A 20981-nucleotide genomic window follows, 5' to 3' on the forward strand; every position below is an offset into this window, starting at 1 on the left:
AGCCCTGGATGTCTACCTTCCAACGCAATTGGAAGCGCGCCATTTTGAGTTCTGTAGCTCCAGAAAATTCACTTTGAGTGCAGGGAGGTCAGAATCCAACAGCATCAGCAGTCCTTTTTCAACCTCTGAATCTGATTTTTGCTCAAGTCCCTCAATTTCAGCCAGAAAATACCTGAAATCACAGAAAAACACAAAAACTCATAGTAAAGTCCAGAAATGTGAATTTAACATAAAAACTAATAAAAACATCCCTAAAAGTAACTAGATCCTACTAAAAATATACTAAAAACAATGCCAAAAAGCGTATAAATTATCCGCTCATCACAACACCAAACTTAAATTGTTGCTTGTCCCCAAGCAACTGAAAATCAAATAGGATAAAAAGAAGAGAATATACTATAAATTCCAAACTATCAATGAAACATAGTTCCAATCAGATGAGCGGGACTTGTAGCTTTTTGCCTCTTGAATAGTTTTGGCATCTCACTTCATCCATTGAAGTTCAGAATGATTGGCATCTATAGGAACTCAGAGTTCAGATAGTGTTATTGATTCTCCTAGTTCAGTATGTTGATTCTTGAACACAACTACTTTATGAGTCTTGGCCGTGGCCCTAAGCACTTTGTTTTCCAGTATTACCACCGGATACATAAATGCCACAGACACATAATTGGGTGAACCTTTTCAGATTGTGACTCAGCTTTGCTAAAGTCCCCAATTAGAGGTGTCCAGGGTTCTTAAGCACACTCTTCTCTTGCTTTGGACCTTGACTTTAACCGATCAGTCTCAAGTTTTCACTTGACACCTTCACTCCACAAGCACATGGTTAGGGACAGCTTGGTTTAGCCGCTTAGGCCGGGATTTTATTCCTTTAGGCCCTCCTATCCGCTGATGCTCAAAGCCTTGGGATCCTTTTTATTTACTCTTGCTTTTTGGTTTTAAGGGGTTATTGGCTTTTTGCTCTTGCCTTTTGGTTTTAAGAGCTTTTGGCTTTTTCTGCTTGCTTTTTCTTTTTTTTTTCTTTCTTTTCTCTCTTTTTTTTTCTGCAAGCTTTTGTATTCACTGCTTTTTCTTGCTTCAAGAATCAATTTTATGATTTTTCAGATTATCAAATAACATGTCTCTTTGTCATCATTCTTTCAAGAGCCAACATATTTAACATTCTTAAACAACAACTTCAAAAGACATATGCACTGTTCAAGCATTCATTCAGAAAACAAAAAGTATTGTCACCACATCAAAATAATTAAACTAAGTTCAAGGATAAATTCAAAACTCATGTACTTCTTGTTCTTTTGAATTAAAAATATTTTTCATTTAAGAGAGGTGATGGATTCATAGGACATTCATAACTTTAAGACAAAGTTACTAAATACTAATGATCATGTAATAAGACACTAACATAGATAAGCACTTAACATAAAGAGAACGAAAAACAGAAAATTTAAGAACAAGGAATGAGTCCACCTTAGTGATGGTGGCGTTTCCTTCTTGAGGAACCAATGATGTTCTTGAGCTCTTCTATGTCTCTTCCTTGTCTTTGTTGCTCCTCCCTCATTGCTCTTTGATCTTCTCTAATTTCATGAAGGATGATGGAGTGCTCTTGATGTTCCACCCTTAGTTGTGCCATGTTGGAACTTAGTTCTCCTAGGGAGGTGTTGATTTGCTCCCAAAAATTCTGTGGAGGAAAGTGCATCCCTTGAGGTATCTCAGGGATTTCTTGATGATGAGCTTCCTCACGTGTTTCTTGAGATCCATGAGTGGGCTCTCTTGTTTTCTCCATCCTTTTCTTAGTGATGGGCTTCTCTTCCTTAATGGGAATGTCTCCTTCTATGAAAGCTCCAGTTGAGTAACATAGATGGCAAATAAGGTGAGGAAAAGCTAGCCTTGCCAAGGGAGAGGACTTTTCGGCTATTTTGTAGAGTTCAAGGGAGATGACTTCATGAACTTCTACTTCCTCTCCAATCATGATGCTATGGATCATGATGGCCCGATCCACAGTAACTTCAAATTGGTTCCTAGTGGGGATGATGGAGCGTTAGATGAACTCCAACCATCCTCTAGCCACAGGCTTAAGGTCCAGTCTTCTAAGTTGAACCGGTTTGCCTTTTGAGTCAATCTTCCATTGAGCTCCTTCTACACATATTTCCATGAGGACTTGGTCCAACCTTTGATCAAAGTTGACCCTTCTAGTGTAGGGGCGTGCATCTCCTTGCATCATAGGCAAGTTAAACGCCAACCTCACATTTTCTGGACTAAAATCTAAGTATTTCCCCCGAACCATGGTGAGATAATTCTTTGGGTTCGGGTTCTTACTTTGATCATGGTTCCTAGTGATCCATGCATTGGCATAGAACTTTTGAACCATTAGGATGCCGACTTGTTGGATGGGGTTTGTTAGAACTTCCCAACCTCTTCTTTGGATTTCATGTCGGATTTCCGGATACTCATTTCTCTTGAGCTTGAAAGGGACTTTGGGGATCACCTTCTTCTTGGCCACAACATCATAGAAGTGGTCTTGATGAGCTTTGGAGATGAATCTTTCCATCTCCCATGACTCGGAGGTGGAAGCTTTTGTCTTCCCTTTCCCTTTTCTAGAGGATTCTCTGGTCTTGGGTGCCATCAATGGTAATGGAAAAACAAAAAGCTTATGCTTTTATCACACCAAACTTAGAATATTGCTCGCCCTCGAGCAAGAGAAGAAAGAATAGATGAAGAAGAAGAAGAAAATATGGAGGAGAGGAGGGAGAGGTGTATTCGGCCAAGAAGGAGAAGAGAGGGTTGTGTTATGTGAAAATGAAGAAGAGTGAAGGGCTTTATATAGGGAAGGGAGGGGGGGTTAAGGTTCGGCCATATAGGGTGGGTTTGGGTGGGAAATTGGTTTTGAATTTTGAAGGTAGGTGGAGTTTATGAGGTAGGTTTATGGGGAAGAGTGGATGGATGTGAGTGGTGAAGTGGTGATAGGGAAGAGAGATTGAGGTGATTGGTGAAGAGTTTTGAAGAAGAGTGTTTATTGGGAAGAGAGGATGAACATTGAGAAGAGGGAAGAGAATGAGTGGTGGTAGGTGGGGATCCTATGGGGTCCACAGATGCTGAGTTGATCCTGTGGGGTCTACAGATCCTGAGGTGTCAAGGAATTGCATCCCTGCACCAATTAGGCATGTAAAATGCCTTTGCATGCAATTCTGGCGTTTAAATGCCGAATTGATGCTTGTTCTGGGCGTTCAGCGCCCAGATGCAGCATATTTCTGGCGTTAAACGCCAGCCAGATGCTTGTTTCTGGCGTTCAGCGCCAGCTCTTCCTCAGTGTGCATTTCTGGCGTCTGAACGCCAGGATGCTGCTTGTTTTGGGCGTTCAACGCCAGATCCATGCTCTGTTCTGGCGTTGAACGCCAGTAAGTCCTTCCTCCAGGGTGTGATTTTTCTTCTGCTGTTTTTGATTTTTCTTCAATTTTTTCAGTTGTTTTCGTGACTCCACATGATCATGAACCTATGAAGACATATAACTAATAAAAAATATAATTAAAAAAATAAGAATTGGGTTTCCTCCCAACAAGCGCTTCTTTAATGTCAATAGCTTGACAGTGGGCTCTCATGGAGCCTCACAGATGTTCAGAGCATTGTTGAGACTCCCCAACACCAAACTTAGAGTTTGGATATGGGAGTTCAACACCAAACTTAGAGTTTGACTGTGGGGGCTTTGGTTGACTCTGTTTTGAGAGAAGCTTACTGTGCCTCTTTTCCATGTTTACAGAAGGATGTCCTTGAGTTTTAAACTCAAGGGAGTCCTCATTCAATTGAAGGACTAGTTCACCTCTGTTAACATCAATCACAGCTCTTGCTGTGGCTAGGAAGGGTCTTCCAAGGATGATGAATTCATCCTCATCATTCCCAGTATCTAGGATTATGAAATCAGCAGGGATGTAAAGGCCTTCAACCTTTACTACTATGTCCTCTACTTATCCATAAGCCTGTTTTCTGGAATTGTCTGCCATCTCTAATGAGATTTTAGCAGCTTGTACCCCAAAGATTCCCAGTTTCTCCATTACAGAGAGTGGCATGAGGTTTATTCCTGACCCAAGATCACATAAAGCCTTCTCAAAGGTCATGGTGCTTATGGTACAAGGTATTAGGAACTTTCCAGGATCCTATTTTTTCTGAGGCAATCTCAGTTGATCCAATGCATTTAGTTCATTGGTGAACATGGGAGGTTCATCTCCCCAAGTTTCATTACCAAATAAATTGGCATTCAGCTTCATGATTGCACCAAGGAACTTGGCAACTTGCTCTTCAGTAACATCTTCATTCTCTTCAGAAGAAGAATACTCTTCAGAGCTCATGAATGGCATAAGGAGGTTCAATAGAATCTCTATGGTCTCTAGATGAGTTTCAGATTCCTTTGGTTCCTCAAAGGAGAACTCCTTATGGATCTCTGGACGTCCCAGGAGGTCTTCCTCCTTGGGATTCATGTCCTCCCATTCCTCCTTGGATTCGGCCATGATGGTCAATTCAATGGCCTTGTACTCTCCTTTTGGATTTTCTTCTGTATTGCTTGGGAGAGTACTAGGAGGGATTTCAGTGATCCTTTTACTCAGCTGGCCCACTTGTGCCTCCAAATTTCTAATTGAGGACCTTGTTTCATTCATGAAACTTACAGTGGCATTGGACAGATTAGAGACTAAGTTTGCTAAATTAGAGGTATTTTGTTCAGAGTTCTCTGTCTGTTGCTGAGAAGATGATGAAAAAGGTTTACTACTGTTAAACCTGTTTCTTCCACCATTATTAAAGCCTTGTTGAGGATTTTGTTGATCCTTCCATGAGAGATTTGGGTGATTTCTCCATGAGGGGTTATAGGTGTTCCCATATGGTTCACCCATGTAATTTACCTCCGCTATTGTAGGGTTCTCAGGATCATAAGCTTCTTCTTCAGAAGATGCCTCTTGAGTATTGTTGGATGCAGCTTGCATTCCATTCAGACTTTGAGAAATCATATTGACTTGCTGAGTCAATATTTTATTCTGAGCCAATATGGCATTTAGAGTATCAATTTCAAGAACTCCCTTCTTCATAGGCGTCCTATTACTCACAGGATTCCTCTCAGAAGTGTACATGAACTGGTTATTAGCAACCATGTCAATGAGTTCTTGAGCTTCTGCAGGCGTTTTCTTTAGGTGAATGGATCCACCTGCAGAAGTATCCAATGACATCTTAGCTAATTCAGACAGACCATCATAGAATATATCCAGGATGGTCCATTCTGAAAGCATGTCAGAAGGACACTTTTTGGTCAGTTCCTTGTATCTCTCCCAAGCTTCATAGAGGGATTCACCTTCCTTCTGTCTGAAGGTTTGAACATCCACTCTAAGCTTACTCAGCTTTTGAGGAGGGAAGAACTTGGCTAAGAAAGCCGTGACCAACTTATCCCAAGAGTTCAGGCTATCTTTGGGTTGAGAGTCCAACCACACTCTAGCTTTGTCTCTTACAACAAATGGGAAAAGCATGAGCCTGTAGACTTCAGGATCTATTTCATTAGTCTTAACAGTATCACATATCTGCAAAAATTCAGTTAAGAACTGAAAAGGATCTTCAGATGGAAGTCCATGAAACTTGCAGTTCTGTTGCATCAGAGAAACTAATTGAGGTTTCAGCTCAAAGTTGTTTGCTCCAATGGCAGGATGGAGATGCTTCTTCCATGTAAATTGGAATTAGGTGCAGTAAAGTCACCAAGCATCCTCCTTGTATTATTATTATTTTCGGCTGCCATCTCCTCTTCCTGTTCGAAAATTTCTGTAAGGTTATCTCTGGATTGTTGTATTTTAGCTTCTCTGAGTTTCTTCTTCAGAGTCCTTTCAGGTTCAGGATCTGCTTCAACAAGAATGTTCTTGTCCTTACTCCTGCTCATATGAAAAAGAGGGAACAGAAAAATAATAATAATAGGGATCCTTTTTACCCAGGTATAGAGGTTCCCTTCTTGTTAGTAGAAGAAGAAAAGGGGATAAGAGTGAAGAAGAATGGATAATCCAAACACAAGGGTGAAGATAAGAGCAATGATTTGAGATGAAGAGAAGTGTTAGTAAATGAATAAATAAATAGAAGGAGATGAGAGAGAAGGATTTTCAAAAATTAAAAGAAGAAATAAATTAAAATTAAAATTTGAAACAATTAGTTAATTAAAAAGAATTTTTGAAAAAGAGGGAGGGATTTTCGAAAATTAGAGAGGGATAGTTAGTTAGGTGGTTTTGAAAGAGATAAGAAACAAACAAAAAGTTAGTTAGTTAGTTAAAAAAGATTTGAAAATCAATTTTGAAAAGATAAGAAGATAAGAAGTTAGAAAAGATATTTTAAAATCAAATTTTTTGAAAAAGATAAGATTTTTTTAAAAAAGGATATGATAGGAAGATATGATTTGAATCAGTTTTGAAAAAGATTTGATTTTTAAAATCATAATTAATGACTTGACTCACAAGAAATCACAAGATATGATTCTAGAACTTAAAGTTTGAATCTTTCTTAACAAGTAAGTAACAAACTTGAAATTTTTGAATTAAAACATTAATTGTTGATGATATTTTCGAAAATATGATATAAAATTAAGAAAAAGATTTTTGAAAAATATTTTTAGAATTTTCGAAAATGAAAAAAAATGAAAAAGATTTGATTTTTGAAAAAGATTTTGAAAAGATAAGATTTTTAAATTGAAAATTTGATTTGACTCATAAAAAACAACTAAATTTTAAAAATTTTTGAAAAAGTCAACTCAAATTTTCGAATTTTATGAGAGAAAAAAAGGGAAAGATATTTTTTTGAATTTTTTTTTGAATTTTTAATGATGAAAGAGAAAAACATGAAAAAGACTCAATGCATGAAAATTTTGGATCAAAACATGTGATGAATGCAAGAACACTATGAATGTCAAGATGAACACCAAGAACACTTTGAATGTCAAGATGAACACCAAGAGCATATTTTTGAAAAAATTTTTGATGCAAAGAAAACATGCAAGACACCAAACTTAGAAATTTTTAATGTTTAGACAATATGAATGCAAGAATGCATATGAAAAACACCATACAACATAAAGCAATAAAATATGAAGATCAATCAAGAAGGTTTATCAAGAACAACTTGAAGATCATGATGAATGCAATGCATGAATGCAATTTTTGAAAAATGCAAGATGAGTATGCAATTGACACCAAACTTAAAAATTGACTCAAGACTCAAACAAGAAACACAAAATATTTTTGATTTTTATGATTTTCTAATTTTTTTGGATTTTCTTTTAATTTTTTTCGAAAAACATATAGGAAAAAAAATAGAAATTCAAAATTTTTAATAAGAATTCCAGGAATCTTTCAATGTTGGCCTAAAGCTCCAATCAAAGGGTTGGACATGGCTTAATAGCCAGTCAGCTTTAGGATATAAATCAGGCATGCAACAGCTGATATTCAAATTAACTTGCCTTTATGCTGATGGTTGGCAGCCCCTATCCAAAAGAATTAGACCTGGCTTTACAGCCAGCCAGACTTCAACATGCTTCATGAAACACTAGAATTTATTCTTAAAAATTTTAGAATAATTTTCGAAAACAGATGAGAAATTTTTTTGAAAACAAAATAAGAAGAAAATTACCTAATCTGAGCAACATGATGAACCGTCAGTTATCCAAACTCGAACAATCCCCGGCAACGGCGCCAAAAACTTGGTATGCGAAATTGTTACTCAGGTTGTAAAATTTGTTGTTCGTTCTCTCCCTGGCAATGGCGCCAACAAACTGGTGCACAATACCATGGTCCAAACATAACTTCACAACTTCGCACAACTAACCAGCAAGTGCACTGGGTCGTCCAAGTAATAAACCTTACGTGAGTAAGGGTCGATCCCACGGAGATTGTCGGCTTGAAGCAAGCTATGGTTACCTTGTAAATCTCAGTCAGGCAGATATCAAATGGTTATGGAGTTTTCGAATAATAATAATAAATAAACAGAAAATAAAGATAGAAATACTTATGTAATTCATTGGTGGGAATTTCAGATAAGCATATAGAGGTGTGTTCGTTCCTCTGAACCTCTGCTTTCCTGCTGTCTTCATCCAATCAATCCTACTCCTTTCCATGGCTGGCTTTATGTAAGGGCATCACCGTTGTCAATGGCTACTTTTCATCCTCTCTGTGAAAATGGTCCGATGCGCTGTCACTGCATGGCTAATCATCTGGAGGCATCACTGTTGTCAATGGCTGCATCCCATCCTCTCTGTGAAAATGGTCCAATGCGCTGTCACTGCATGGCTAATCATCTAGAGGTTCTCGATCAAACTGGAATAGGATTTACTATCCTTTTGCGTCTGTCACTACGCCCAGCACTCGCGAGTTTGAAGCTCATCACAGTCATTCAATCCCTGAGTCCTACTCAGAATACCATAGACAAGGTTTAGACTTTCCGGACTCTCATGAATGCCGCCATCAATCTAGCTTATACCACGAAGATTCTGATTAAGAGATCCAAGAGATACTCATCCAATCTAAGGTGGAACGGAAGTGGTTGTCAGGCACGCGTTCGTGGGGGGAATGATGATGATTGTCACGTTCATCACATTCATATTGAAGTGCGAATGAATATCTTAGAAGCGGAATAAGTTGAATTGAATAGAAAAACAATAGTACTTTGCATTAATTCATGAGGAACAGCAGAGCTCCACACCTTAATCTATGGAGTGCAGAAACTCTACCGTTGAAAATACATAAGTGATGAAGGTTCAGGCATGGCTGAATGGCCAGCCCTCAAATGTGATCAATATGATTCTAGGAAGAACTAAAAATCATAAGATGATCCGAAGATGTCTAATACAATAGTAAAAAGTCCTATTTATACTAAACTAGTTACTAAGGTTTACAGAAGTAAGTAATTGATGCATAAATCCACTTCCGGGGCCCACTTGGTGTGTGCTTGGGCTGAGCTTGAAGTTTACACGTGCAGAGGCTTCTTCTAAAGTTGAGCGCCAGTTTGTAACATGTTTCTGGCGTTCAACTCTGGCTTGTGACGTGTTTCTGGTGTTTAACTCCAGACTGCAGCGTAGAACTGGCGTTCAACGCCCTTTTGCATCATCTAAACACGGCCAAAGTATGGACTATTATATATTGTTGGAAAGCCCTAGATATCTACTTTCCAACGCAATTAGAAGCGCGCCATTTTGAGTTCTGTAGCTCCAGAAAATCCACTTTGAGTGCAGGGAGGTCAGAATCCAACAGCATCAGCAGTCCTTTTTCAACCTCTGAATCTGATTTTTGCTCAAGTCCCTCAATTTCAGCCAGAAAATATCTGAAATCACAGAAAAACACACAAGCTCATAGTAAAGTCCAGAAATGCGAATTTAACATAAAAACTAATAAAAACATCCCTAAAAGTAACTAGATCCTACTAAAAACATACTAAAAACAATGCCAAAAAGCGTATAAATTATCCGCTCATCAAAGACATGAAGGATACCATCCAAGAAGAAACACACATTCCTCCTCCTGCTCCAACTCCAAAAGAAAAAGCTCCAGAGAAAGAAAAGTTAGAAGAATACAAGCCTAGAATTCCATTCCCCCAAAGGACATAAAGGGAGAGCAAGGACAAGCAATTCTCTAAGTTCTTGGAAGTGATTTGTAAGTTGCAAATCAATATCCCTTTTGCTGAGGCCTTGGAGCAAATGCCATTATATGCCAAGTTCATGAAAGAGTTGATGGAAAAGAAGAGAAGTTGGAAGGAAGATGAAATAGTGGTGCTCACTAAGGAATGTGGTGCAATAATCCAAAAGATTTGTCCTAGAAATTGCAGGATCCTAGAAGTTTTCTCATACCTTATACAATTGGTGAGCTCACTATTGAAAGAGTTCTCTATGACTTGGGAGCTAGCATCAATTTAATGCCTCTCTCTCTCTCTCTCTCTCTCTCATAAAAAAGGATGAAATAAAGAGGTTAAACCTACTAGAAACTCATTCCAACTTGCTGACTGCTCTATTAAACTTTCACATGGGATAGTTGAGAATTTTTTGGTTATAGTGGAGACATTCATCTTTCCTGCTAACTTTGTTCTTCTTGAGATGAGAGAGGACATAAATGCTTCCATCATTTTGGGGAGGCCTTTCCTTACCACTGGGAGAGCACTTATTGATATGCAAAAAGGAAAGCTCACCTTAAAGGTCGATGATGAGCAAATAGTGTTCAATGTCTTTAGGGCAATTAGTGTAGATTTCGAATACCACAAATTTACCAGCAAGTTCACTGGGTCATACCAAGTAATAACTCAGGTGAGTGAGTGTCGATCCCATAAGGATTAATGGATCAAGCAAATATAATTAAATGATTAAGCTAGTCAGACAAGCAAAAAGGGAGTGTTTTCAAGTTTAACGGCATAAAACAGTAATTCAGAGAATTCAAGAAAGCAACAGTGATTGGTTGGTGAAAATGGTATGAGAAAAATAGTTAAGGATTTGGAGGTGTTAAATTTCCGAATTAATAGTTCTTGTCACTCACTTTAATCATACAAAGGTTCAATTCATGGCAAACTTTAATTGATTAAATCCTAATTTCTTAGCAATTTAATCTCTTCTAACCAAATCAACTGCCAATTCCTTGGTCACTTAATTTGAATTAGAAGTTTAAGTCCAATCCTAGTTTATGAGCCATACAAATCCTAGGTACCCAAAGATAAGATGATTATATGTCACGTATCACGTTAAGTTCAGGTAATCAAAGAATTATGAGGAATTGATTTCAAGCTATTATTCAAGTGATTTAACTTTTCTAAGATTCAATAAGAATTCAATTAGAAAAAGAGTTATCTTCCAATATACTCTAATTCCTAGAATGAAGAACGAAACCAATCCATGAAAATAAACCAATGCATTGATTAAGAGAGGAATGACAATAGTATTAATCCATTAATATAACGGAGCTCCTAACCTTAACAGTGGAGGTTTAGTTGCTCATGGTGCAATGAAACCCTAGCAGAGAAAAGTGTAAAAGTGCGGAGAAGAGAGAAGAAGTCAAGAGCATGGCCAGGGGTCGAGAGAGAGTAAGCCTAGGGCAAATCTCTTCCCCTTTTATATCTAATCCTAATTGATACAAAATTAAATTCTAAAACCTAAAAATATATTTTTTAATTCAAAATTGATTTAAAAATCAAATTAGCGCAAGAGATTTGGTGTTGATTCACGTGGGGACCACTCTGGTTCGCGCTACTGGCGCCAAACTTTGGGTTTCTGGCGTTTGGCGCCACCTGGGCGGCATCCTTTTCACGCTGCTCGAGGTCCCTGGCACCAAACTTTGGGTTTCTGGTATTTGGCGCCACCATGGCAGAGACGATAGTGAGCTTTCTGTGTTCTGGCACCAAAGTTAGGGTTTTGGCGTTTGACGCCGGGACTCTCGCATGGAATAGTGATGTTGGACGCGGTTTGGTGCTAAATGCCAATATCGCGGCTTTTAGCGCCATGATGATAGATTATTATACATCGTTGGAAAGCTTTAGAAGTTGGCTTTTCAACATCGTTAGAAGAGCATCATTTGGACCTCTATAGTTCAAGGTATGCTCGTTGGAGTATGAAGAGTTCAGGATTGACAGCATCTACGAATTCTCTTTGCATTTGTCTTCAATTCTTGGTTCCTCCTTGTGCTTTTGCTTCTCTTTTTCCTAAAATTTTCCTACAAAAATCATGAAACCAAGAAATCAAAGTACTAATAGAATAGATTTGAAAATTATATAATTATCAAGCAAAAATCATTAATTCTCTATGAGAAATGCCCAAAAAAAGTACTCAAGATGCTTACGCATCAGCAATGTAACATCCATGTGATTCAGGAGATTGCATGAAAATTGATCTTATTGAACCTTTGATACATGAAGTTCTTAAAGAGGATCCACCTGACAATACGTTAGAGAGCTCCCAGCCCCCACTCATGGAAGGGAGAGATGACCTAACACTTTGCATGTATGCACGTTACTGAAGAGGGAATTGATCACCCTCTAAAAACTCTATGCATGCAAGTTCCTTCACCTGGGAAGGAGGCAGAAAAAATATCACCAAAGCTTGACTTAAAACCCTTGCCTCCAATCCTCAAGTATGCATTCCTTAGCACCAAGGACACTCTTCCAGTGATCATTAATGCCTCTTTGACAAAGTTGGAAGAGGAAGAATTAATCAAAGAACTCTGATAAACCACTATTTTATGGTTTATATTGTGTTTAATTATATGGTTTTATCATAATCTTTACCCACTTATTCATTAAATAAGCATGCATTTATAATTCCTTCCTAAAGTTATTGCATGATTGAAAACTTGCTTCCTAGAGACTTTTAATTATATATTTTATTTCTCCTTTATTCCATTCGATGCCTTGATATGTGTGTTAAGTGTTTCAGGCTTTATAAGGCATGAATGAGTTAGAGATTGGAAAGGAAGCTTGCAAAAATGGAAGGAACACAAGAAATTGAGGAGATGACCAGCGAGAAGCGACGCGGCCACATGGATGACGTGACCGCGCGGAAGAAAGGAAATCGCAATGACGCGGCCGCATAGATGACGCGGCCGCGCGAATTGGAAACTGCACTAGTGACGCGGAGGCGTGGACGACGCGCCCGTGGCAAAGCAAAACGCCGAATGACGCGTCCGCCTGAATGACGCGTCCGCGTAACGTGCGCGATCTGCATAATCTGCAGAATCGCTGGGGGCGATTTCGGGCCTGATTTTGACCCAATTTTCGGCCCAAAAAAGCAGACTAGAGCCAGAGAACATGCAGAAACCAACAACAACATTCATTCCGCATAATTTTAGTTTTTAGATATAGTTTTCCTCTCCTCTAGGTTTTCTCTCTACACATTCGTAGTTTTTAGGATTTGTTATTTTCATTGTTTTTGCATTGGGATATTGAGAAGAGTTATTGCCTCATCAAGACTTCGATATTCTAGTTCGTTCTCTTTACTTGTCTCTTACTCTTCCATGTTCCTTAATTTACTTAATTTTACTATTGGATTATTTTAGCATTTATTAATACAAGAATTACTTTTATTTTTATTTAATCTTTTGATCATTATTTATCATGTCTTTCTTTAATTCCCTTTCTTATGTTATGAATTTTACATTTACAATGAGCGAGTAGTTCCCTAACTTGATGGGGAGTTGATTGAAAGGAACCCTTGAGTTGGGATGCTCAAGAGAAAGATTGTAATTGGGTTTATTGTTGGATTGCTCTCTAGTCATAAACACCAATCCTCCCAAGAGCGGATTGGACCTTGTGGGTAGATACAGCACTCCAACTCGTTTGACTTTCCCTTACTTAGTAAGGGGCAACTAAACATAATAACCCCCAATTGTCAATTAATCTTGAGAGTACTCCAACAAGAATAGGGCTTCCATCTAATCAATTCCCAGTCAAGGTTTTTATTTAAATTTATATAAATTCTCTAATTTAATTTTCTGCCATTCAACTCAAACCTTTTTGAAAACATCTGATTAATAAAATAGCACACTTTTCTGCAACTCGTTGGGAGACGACCTGGGATTCATACTCCCAGTATTTTAATTTTAATTTTTGTGACACCCTTCTAAATTGATAAGCGGATTTCTGGTTGGTTGAGAACTATACTTACAACGCATATTTTATAATCATTTTTAACTCGCCAATTTCCGCCCACATCAATTTTTGGCGCCGTTGCCAGGGAGTTGCAATAGAGTGCTAAAGTTATTAATTAGAATTTATTTATTTGCATTTTATTTTATTTTGCTACTATGAGCTGCTTGTTTCTTTCGTTAGATGACACGTTCGCTTCCTGACCTAAGCTTGCTAGTATTCGATCCTGAGATTGAAAGAACTATTTCACGAATAAGGCAAGCTTGGCGTCGGTTAGTCCTCTCTGAGGGCGGATCTGAAACGTCACTTGAGAAAGAAACCAGCCCCCGTTCTACTGATTTGGTTGTTTTACGTGCAGGTAACATGGCAGAACCTAGGCGAGTTACTATCCAGGAGGCTGGAGCCCCTGATTTTACAATGCAACTATTTCAAGCGCATCACCCAGCGGTAGCTACAGATTTTGAAATAAAGACCGCACTGCTCAATTTGATGCCCAAGTTTCATGGCTTGCCTACTCAAGAGCCTATCAAGCACCTGAGAGATTTTCAAGCAGCCTGTTCTACTGTCAAGCATGATGGTGCGGATGAAACTTCAATTTTGCTGAAAGCTTTCCCGTTTTCTCTTGAGGAGAAGGCAAGAGAGTGGTACTACACTCAACCCACAGCAACTGTATCCAACTGGGATACACTGAGAAGAGAATTCTTGGAAAAGTTCTTTCCAGCTGAAGTTACTGATAAACTGAGGAAAGATATTTCCATGATTGTTCAGGATGATTCTGAAACTCTCTATGAGTACTGAGAGTGCTTCAATAATCTTCTGGAAGCTTGCCCCCACCATATGATTGACAAGATAGTGTTACTCAGTTATGTCACACAGGGCATGAGGTCCCAAGATAAGACCACATTGGAAAGTGCTAGCAATGGGTCTATGAAAAAGTACAAGACCACTGATGAGGCATGGCAATTAATCAGTGACTTAGCTGAATCTACTAGGAATCACAGGCAGAAACAAGGCCGTGCAAAAGCCATTGCAGAAGTATCCTCTAGCAGAGAGACTACTGCTTTAACTCAGAGTATTTGTGAAATGACCAACTTGCTGAAGCAAATGCAATTGAATCAACAACAAGTTCAACAAGCTCAACCTTCTCCAGTACAGCAAAACCAACAGTTAGTCCCATAGAGAGTTTGCGGAATCTGTGCTGATTACAACCATTATACTAACGAATGTCCGCAGTTCCAGCAGGAAGACAACACCGTGGCAGCCACTCATAACTTCTATGACCGCCCCAAACAAGGGTACAATCAAAGTGGCAATTACAACCATGGATGGCAGGACAATTCTAACCAGAATTGGAGGGACAACAACAACAACAGAGGAGGCAGAGATAATCAGGGGAATCAGAGGTGGAATAACAATAACAACAGGCAGCAGAATCAGAACCAGCCTTACAGAGCACCTCACCTAAGGCAATCCCAAGGACCATAGAATACCCAAAAGCAGACCTCTCAATTTACCTATCCTTCTTCATCTGCTAATGATGACTTACTACAATCTATTGATCGGAGACAGCAGACCATGGAAAACAACATCAATGCCACTCTAAATGGTCTGACCGCTACTTTGCAGGCTCTTGTCTCCCAGATTGGATCAATGAACAACTCCAATAACCAACCTTTGAGCTCCAGTGGAATCCCCTCTCAACCATTACCCAATCCAAAGGGTGGCATCAATGCCATCACCCTGAGGTCCAGAACCACACTGCAGGAGAGGAATCAAGAGGGGCCAAACCCACCAGAACACGCCTCAGCTGAAGAGGTAGTGGAAATAGAAGATTTTGAAGAGGAAGAGGACATACAGGACATGGCTAAAGAAGAAGAAGTGAAACCACGAGAGGAAGCACTAAAAGGCGCAGATACTGCAGAAGACACCACTCCTATTCCATTTTTACAACTTTCAAGGAAGCCCTGGAAGCAGCTGGAACCTGATCCAAAAATGGTAGAGATATTCAAGAAGGTTGAGGTAATTATTCCTCTATTTGATGTTATTCAACAGGTACCTAAGTATGCAAAGTTTCTAAAAGATTTATGTATACATAAAGACAAAATTAATGAATTAGAAACTATTCCTTTAGGAAGTTCCATATCTGCTTTAATGGGAGGTTTACCTGAAAAGTGTAGTGACCCAGGTCCTTGTATAGTTAATTGTACTATTGGTGGTGTGATAATTTCTGATTGCATGTGTGATTTAGGAGCATGTGTTTGCCTTTGTCTATATATGATATTTTGAGGCTCCCTCCCTTAAAAAGGTCGGCAGCTCGTTTTGTGTTAGCAGATAAAAGCATTATTACAGTGGTTGGAGTTGCTGAAGATGTCTTAGTGGGCATTAAGGGACTCACGTTCTCCACTAATTTTTATATCCTGGAAATGCCCCAAAATGACTCAGACAAGCCATCATCAATCCTACTCGGAAGGCCATTCCTAAAGACCTCAAGGTTTAAATTAGATGCTTTTTCAGGAACATACTCTTTTGAAATAGATGGCCGAGTAGTGATTTTCAATCTGAACGGAGTTATGAAGCACCCACCGGAGGATCACTCTATCCTCAAGTGTGACATTATAGATGAAACCGTGGCTGAAGTCCATCAGGAGGAATTTGAAGAGAAGCACACAGGACATGTTCCAAGTGTGGGGACATTCTCAGAGGACAATGATAGTGCCTTACCACTGTTACCAGCTCCAGACAACCAGAGCCTGAACATGATCAGAAGTTAGAATTAAAACCCCTTCCTCCATACCTCAAATATGCTTACCTTGAAGACGGGCAGAAGTTTCCGGTTATCATTGCAAGGGAACTCACTTCTCAATAGGAAGAGCAGCTACTTGGCGTGCTGAGGAGGCACGAAAAGGCAATTGGTTGGAGTTTGGCAGACATAGTAGGCATCAACCCTCAAGTTTGTGAGAATAGGATATTTTTAGAAGAGGGAGCAAGACCTATCCGTCAACCCCAGAGAAGACTGAACCCCACTATCCTAGAGGTTGTCAAAAAGGAAGTGACCAGACTACTAGAGGCAGATATCATCTATTCCATCTCAGACAGTGAATGGGTAAGCCCAGTACAAGTGGTGCCAAAGAAGTCTGGAGTCACTGCAGTGAAGAATGAGCATGGAGAGCTCCTGACAACCAGAGTTCAGAACGCCTGGAGGGTCTGCATTGACTACAGACACCTCAACCAAGCAACCCGTAAGGATCACTACCCTCTTCCATTCATTGATCAAATGCTGGATCGCCTGTCAGGTAAATCACATTATTGTTTTCTAGATGGTTACACAGGTTATTTCCAGATTCATATAGCTCCTGAGGATTAAGAAAAGACCACTTTTACATGTCCTTTTGGGACTTATGCTTACAAGAGAATGTCCTTTGGCTTGTGCAATGCACCAGCTACTTTCCAAAGGTGCATGATGAGTCTTTTCTCTGATCTTATTGAGGACTGTATGGAGGTTTTTATGGATGATTTTAGTGTATACGACGATTCCTTTAGCCTTTGCTTAGATGGATTATCTAGAGTATTAGATAGATGTGTCAGTACAAACCTGGTATTAAATTTTGAAAAATGTCACTTTATGGTTAAACAAGGGATTGTACTAGGACATGTTGTGTCTAACACTGGCATTTCTGTAAATCCAGCAAAGGTGGATGTTATTTCTAGTTTACCTTACCCCTCTTCTGTGAGGGAGGTCCGTTCTTTCCTTGGCCATGCAGGTTTTTACAGGAGGTTCATTAAGGACTTCAGTAAGGTAGCACTTCCCTTATCCAGATTACTGCAGAAAGATATTGAGTTTGAATTTAGTGAAAATTGAAAACAAGCGTTTGATAAGCTGAAGACCGCACTGACTCAAGCTCCAATTGTGAGAGGACCAGACTGGAGCCAACCATTTGAAATAATGTGCGATGCTTCCAACCATGCAGTAGGAGCAGCACTGGCTCAGCGTGAAGGTAAGGATCCTTTTGTTATCGCTTACGCGTCTAAAACTTTAGATGCCGCTCAGTCAAATTACACTACTACTGAGAAAGAGCTTCTTGCTATTGTTTTTGCTCTGGATAAATTCTGAGCCTATTTACTTGGTACAAAGGTAGTAGTGTATTCAGACCACGCAGCTCTAAAGTATTTATTAGCTAAAAAGGAGTTCAAACTAAGGCTTATATGTTGGATACTACTATTACAAGAATTTGATTTGGAAATTAAGGACAGGAGTGGTAACCAGAATTTAGTGGCAGACCACTTGAGTCGCCTTGAACATATTACAGATGACTCCACTCCTATAGCTGATAATTTCCCATTTGATAACCTGCAAGCAGTATTTGAGATAGTCCCTTGGTATGCACTTGTAGCTAATTATCTAGTTAGCCGCACCTTCCCTCCGAACTTTTCTAAGCATCAAAGAGACAAGTTGAAAAGCGAGTCTAAATATTATATATGGGATGACCCATATTTATGGAGATGTGGCGCTGACCAGATAATTAGACGGTGTGTCCCTCAATCAGAATTCCAGTCCATCTTAGAGGCCTGTCACTCATCTGAGAGTGGAGGACATTTTTGCCCTCAAAGAACTGCTAGAAAAATCTTAGACTGTGGATTCTGGTGGCCTACTCTCTTTAGAGACGCTGCTGAATTTTGTAGATCTTGTTTTCCATGCCAGAAATTTGGTAATATATCTAGGAGGGATGAGATGCCTCAACAGATTATGCTTTTCTGTGAAATTTTTGATGTTTGGGGCATTGACTTCATGGGTCCGTTTCCAAATTCTAATGGTTATTTCTATATATTGTTAGCTGTGGATTACGTTTCCAAATGGGTGGAAGCAATTCCTACCTGCAATGATGATGCTAACACTGTTATTTCCTTTGTGAGAAACCATATTATTTGTCGCTTTGGATCACCATGAGCAATCGTGAGCGATCAAGGCACCCATTTTTGTAACAAGAGACTAACAGGACTAATGAAGAAGCATGGGATAATTCATAAAGTTGCAACAGCCTACCATCCTCAGACTAATGGGCAAGCCGAGGTGTCAAATAGAGAGATAAAGCGTATCTTGCAGAAGATAGTCAAACCTCATAGAAGAGACTGGAGCACCAGGCTACAAGATGCACTCTGGGCATACAGAACAGCATACAAAACACCCATTGGGATGAGTCTTTTCCGCTTAGTTTATGGAAAAGCTTGTCATCTCCCTGTTGAAATAGAGCACAAAGCCTTCTGGGCAGTAAAGGAATGCAACATGGGAATTGAAAAAGCCGGAGCTGAAAGGAAGTTGCAACTGCAGGAACTGGAGAGCCTTCGCCTAGAAGCTTATGAGAACTCAAGACTATACAAGGAGAAGATGAAGGCTGTACATGATCAGCACATCAGGAGGAAAGAGTTCCAACCTGGGGACTTAGTCCTCCTTTATAAATCTCGACTGAGGCTCATGCCAGGCAAGTTGAGATCAAGATGGGAAGGTCCATACAGGGTAGAGAAGGCCGAACCGTACGGAGTTTATCACCTAAGCCATCCTTCAAGCTCTGAACTTATCAAAGTTAATGGACATCGTTTAAAGCTGTACCATGGCGAGAAGCTGAAGAAAAACAAGGAGCTTGAGATCTTCCTCTTGGAAGATCCCCACACAGCCGAAGACTGAGCTAGTGGAGTGTCCAACTTACGGACGTTAAAGCAAAGTGCTAGGTGGGAGACAACCCACCATGGTATGATCGTTCTTTTCTTTATTTTCAGTTTTCTTATTCAATAACTCTTCTCTTCATTAGTACATTTCGTGCATCTGCATTTCCATACTTTTATTTTTTTATTTAAAAAAAAAAATCACGCGACGTGACCGCCTCATTGACGCGTCCGCGTCGCAGGTGTTGGGAGAGCATAATAAATTGAACAGAGAGTCACGTGAGAGCATGGCTGGAGGCGTGCCAATGGCACAAAATGTCCCACGCGACCGCGTTGCTGACGCGACCGCGTGACCAGGATTTCGACGTCAAAGTGGTGCACGACCAAAAGTTGTGCGAGAGTGGTGCTGGATTGGTGCTGAACGCATAATCCTTCCCACGCGGCCGTGTGATCTACGCGATCGCGTCATATCCTTCTACAGCCCACTCACGCGATCGCATGCCCCGTGCGATCGTGTCACTCAAAATTTGGCATTTAATGATTTTGAACAGAGAGTTGTGCGAGTGCGCGGCTGCCTTCGCGCCAATGGCATTAAACGGGTCACGCGACCGCGTGACCGACGCGACCACGTCATTCAGTTTAAGCGCAAGTCACGCGATCGTGTGCCCCACGCGACCGCGTCGATTACGCCGCACAGTTTTCCTAATTTGCCAATTATCATATCTTTTTCTCCCCAAATCCTATTTTCTCTTTTCCCTCCTTATTTCTTCTCCTTCCCTTCCTCCCTTCTTCCTTCTTTCTCACTTTTTACTCTCTCTCACCCCCATTAACAAGGTTTTTCTTTTTTTTTCTCCTTCTGTCCTTGCTTTTCTATTATTCTTCTTATTTTTATATGTTATCTTCTTTTCTTTTCTTTTTACTTTCATTACTCATATCTTCTTTTTCTTCCTTTCTTTTTCCTTTTTACTTGGTGTTATAAATTTATTTGAGTCATTATTTATTATTATATGCTTGTGGATTGTTGTACATTTGTTTGACAATTATATATTACTTTTTAAGGGATTACTTGTATGTTCAAATTCTTATTTTCATGAGCTTCTTCTACATGCATGCTATGTGTTTGTGAAAAAGCCCATATGGTATTATGAACTTCTCTACATTTTTCCACTCTAATATTCAATGCTTGCTTTTCACAAATTCCCTTTACTCTTTTATTCATTGAATTTAATTGTCAATACAAACGTGATGGTTAGTTACGAGTGATAACATATTTAAATTAGACATTAAATGCTTGATATATGCTACTCATGCCTTTGCCTGCATGCCAATAAACCTCTTGCATTTCATTGTCCTACATGCACTTGCTATATTTCCATTGATGAACTTTTCGCATGTAGTCCGGACCATGTGTTAACGTCATTCTTCTTTATTGTGCATTGATTATCACTTACATCACCCTCTTCCTTGCTTTACCCCTTTAAATTTAATTTACTTTCTCTTTCCTTTTTCAGGATGGCCACCAAGAAAGGAAGGGAGAAAGCTACCCCCAAACAACTAGCAAGAAGAGGTACAAAAAGAGCATTAGTGGCAGAACCTTCTTCAACTGCGGTAAAGCCCTCAACAAAGAAGATTAAGAGGATCATAAAGGTTGATTATAAAGAAAAAGCCTTCCCAACAAAGGACACTGGGCGATTTTCCAATCGCTACTGTGA

The 20981-nt window shown here is 39.5% G+C and overlaps 2 non-coding genes across 2 annotated transcripts; one reads left to right on the top strand and one right to left on the bottom strand.

Moving 5' to 3' along the window:
• The first annotated feature begins 5261 nt into the window (after positions 1-5261).
• On the top strand, positions 5262-5369 carry LOC148562583 (small nucleolar RNA R71). Its single transcript, XR_015886532.1, has one exon. It is a non-coding gene; the product is annotated as a small nucleolar RNA R71 (small nucleolar RNA).
• An 8977-nt stretch (positions 5370-14346) lies between these two features.
• Positions 14347-14454, bottom strand: LOC148562584 (small nucleolar RNA R71). The gene has a single exon (XR_015888225.1). It is a non-coding gene; the product is annotated as a small nucleolar RNA R71 (small nucleolar RNA).
• Positions 14455-20981: the final 6527 nt, after the last annotated feature.

Source organism: Arachis ipaensis, chromosome B6 (assembly GCF_059453495.1).
Source record: "Arachis ipaensis isolate K30076 ecotype BB chromosome B6, ASM5945349v1, whole genome shotgun sequence".
In the NCBI taxonomy this organism is placed as follows: domain Eukaryota; kingdom Viridiplantae; phylum Streptophyta; class Magnoliopsida; order Fabales; family Fabaceae; genus Arachis; species Arachis ipaensis.